Raw genomic sequence first — 3,310 nt, forward strand, 5'->3', positions numbered from 1 at the left:
TGCATGATATTCCCTAATCCATAATTTTAGCTCCAAAGAGAAGACTCCCACTCCTTTTTTTCTTCTCATTAGATCAGGTCTCTATAAACTCCCTCAGGTTGTTCTGTTTTTGTTTTTCTTTTCCACAGTCAGCTTCCAGTTCCCATTCCTTTAGACAGATATTGATTGGCATGCTTGCACCAGTTCTCCTTTGGGGGATTTTCTTCATATGTGTTGCACACTTCTCAGCTGCTGACAATGGAATGATATCAACAGAATAGGCACAGTCTTTAGTCAGTACTTACCAAGACCGTTTTGGATGCTTAGTTCCAGAATCTGTTACTAGCACATCTAGTCTTCCCAGGTATGACCATCTCTTCTTCACTCTACCTCATCTTCCTTTTATGTTTGGAAGTTCTTCCTCTTCTGTAATTCTTATTTACTGCTTAACATAAAGTTATTTTGCAGTTTTCTTCCATTGTCTGATTCTCTCCCACCCTTTTCTCCATTATTATCATAACCCACAGAACAAATGGAACACTCTCAGCTATGGTAGAGCTGGCCAAAAACACACGGGTATTTGACTGGTATTACTAACATCAAATAAACCAATATTAGTCACCGAGCACCCAATAATCTTCAAATAGTACCTGCACAGTATTATTATATTTATGTACACCTGAGGTATAAGAAAGTTATTGGATTTCTATATGCAAATATTTGAACATAGGTAAACATTTCTATGCAGAGATTTCATAGCTTTCCTTAGATTCTCAAAGTATTCTTTGACTCCAGAAAGATTTAAGGACCACTGAATGTCCTTCCTACTAAATAGGTAAAGAAAGAAAGTGATAGATGATTTCCAAGAAGTCTTTATGTAAGCAATAAAGCCATTACAAAAGTAGAATCTCTTTCATGAGCAAATATTCCACAATGATGCATGATATGATTTTTAAGCTCCCTGATGTTTTGAATTCAAACATGTAATGAAATAACCTTTAAGCACTTTTCTTGAGGCAAATCTGTTTCTTAGTAAATAAAATAGTCCTATCTATTACCTGTATGCACAGCAAAAGATTGGTAGGATTATGTGATTATTTGGGGAATTTAAATATCCTGGATATCTAAAGGCAAATAATTTAGGTTTTATAAGACAATCCAGGACTTTTGTTATGATTAATATCAGGTCATTCAGAACAAAGCTTTCGTTGAGGACAAGTAGTAAATCTGGAAGAAGAAAAAGTTAGTAAGAGAGTCAATACTTTCCCAGGTAGGATCTGGAAGAAAGGAGAAGCCTAGAAGTCTGAGTGACTAAATGGAGCTTTTGCCCCACAGGGCTGGGAGGAAAGGCTTTGGAGCACAAGAGGACTCAGGGGGTTACACTCTAGGAACAAGAAAGAACTGTAAATAAATAGGTTCTTCTGTGACTACAGCTCAGGGTCCTATTACCTAATCCCTGATATTAAAATAACACCTCAACTCCTCAGGAATTCCAGAGTACAAGTTCCCACAGACACTGGCAGAAGCAAAGAGAAAACATCTCAGGTGGAAGATAGTGTCTTCCTATATTTCTCAGGGACATGATTAGAGTGATGTGAGTCCTAACTCATTTCAGGTAAAAAATTTAAAGGTAGGGTGAAAAAAATTAAAATTATGATAAATATTTTAATACAATATTTAAAAAAAAATCAAAACCAATGCAAAAAAGACCCTTAGTGAACAAAACATCAATTGTTTTTAAAAAGCTAGGATCTGGTGACTTCAGGTTTCCAATCTGGCAGGTAAGAAGCTTGGAAGTTACAACTCCATCCTAACAAGCAAAAGCTGAACAAACCATAAAAGCAAAAACTCTTCCTAGACCCATGAAAGAAGTGGGGTCACAGGACAAACCATTGCTGTAAAATTAGAGAGATCAATAGATGAATACGGAGAATTGCAACTTACCAGAGCAGAAACCCATGAGCTGAAATCTCCATGGAAACCAGCGTGGAGTAGCAAAACCTTAACTGTAACTGAAGAACTTGGAGGCTCCGTGTGGAAAGTCTAAGAGATAAAACCTCCAGGGTGACACAATCATAGCGAGGTCCCCACCTTTTGTGAATTTTACCTCCTGGAGCCTGGCCAGGTTCTCACAGTGAATACCAGGGAAAAATACCCTTGTGCTTCTCCCAGTGGGAGAGGGAAGCAACCATTTTGAAATTCACCAGAGCATTCTGTACTTCTTAATGAGGCCTGCTCTCAGCAGAAACTAGTTAACCAGAACCTAAGCAGCTGGAGTTTTATCAGAGCACAAGTGACCTGAGGAAGATAAATACCCACCTCCAGCTGGCTCTAGTCTTCTATGTGGAGGAAAGGAAATATCCAGTGCCAGTCCTCTCCAGCCTGGCATGGAGGAAAGGGAAATACACAACTTTAGCCCACTTTTGTTATTGGTCTCACGTAATGAGAGGTTACTGAGAAGCACATGTGAAATTCACAGTCCAGAGGCATAGGCTCACTAAAAGACTGAGACCCAAACATAGGACTATAGAATGCCAGCCCTCCCCACACCTCACCACCAGGTTACTAAAGGCCTATTTACAGCAATTTCTTTTATCCAATTTTATCATGTCCAGCTAACAAGAAAAAATTACAACATAGTATAAAACACCAAAAAGATAGTTTGAAGAAGTAGAGTAAACACCAGAACAAGATTCAGATATGTCAGGGATGTTGAATTATCAGATCTGGAATTTAAAACAATTATGATTAAAATGCTGAGAGCTCTAATGGATCAAGAGGACAGTATGCAAGATCAGATGGACAACATAACAGAGAGAAGGAAATTCTAAGAGAGAACCAAAAAGAAATGCTAAAGATCGAAAACACTATAGTGGAAATGGAGACTGTCTTTGATGATCTTATTAGCAAACTGGACACGGCTGAGGAAAGAATCTCTGAGCTAGAGAATATCTAACTAGAAAACTCCAAAACTGAAAAAAAAACATAGAAAAGACTGGAAAAACAGAATAGAATACCAAAGAACAGCAGAAAAACTACAAAAGGTGTAACATATGGGTAATAAGAATACCAGAAAGAGAGAAAGAAACAGAAAAAATATTTAAACAATAATGATTGAGAATTTTCCCAAACTAATATGAGACACCAAACGACAGATCAAGGAAGTGGAGAAAACACAAAGCAGGATAAATGCCAAAAACATTATCATTTTCAAACTATAGAAAATCAAAGATACAGAAAAAATCTGGAAAAAGTCAAAGGAAAAAGCACCTTACCTACAGAGGAACAAAGGTAAGTATTAGTTCGGACTTCTCCTTCGAAACCATGTAAA

Source organism: Equus przewalskii, chromosome 9 (assembly GCF_037783145.1).
Source record: "Equus przewalskii isolate Varuska chromosome 9, EquPr2, whole genome shotgun sequence".
Classification (NCBI taxonomy): domain Eukaryota; kingdom Metazoa; phylum Chordata; class Mammalia; order Perissodactyla; family Equidae; genus Equus; species Equus przewalskii.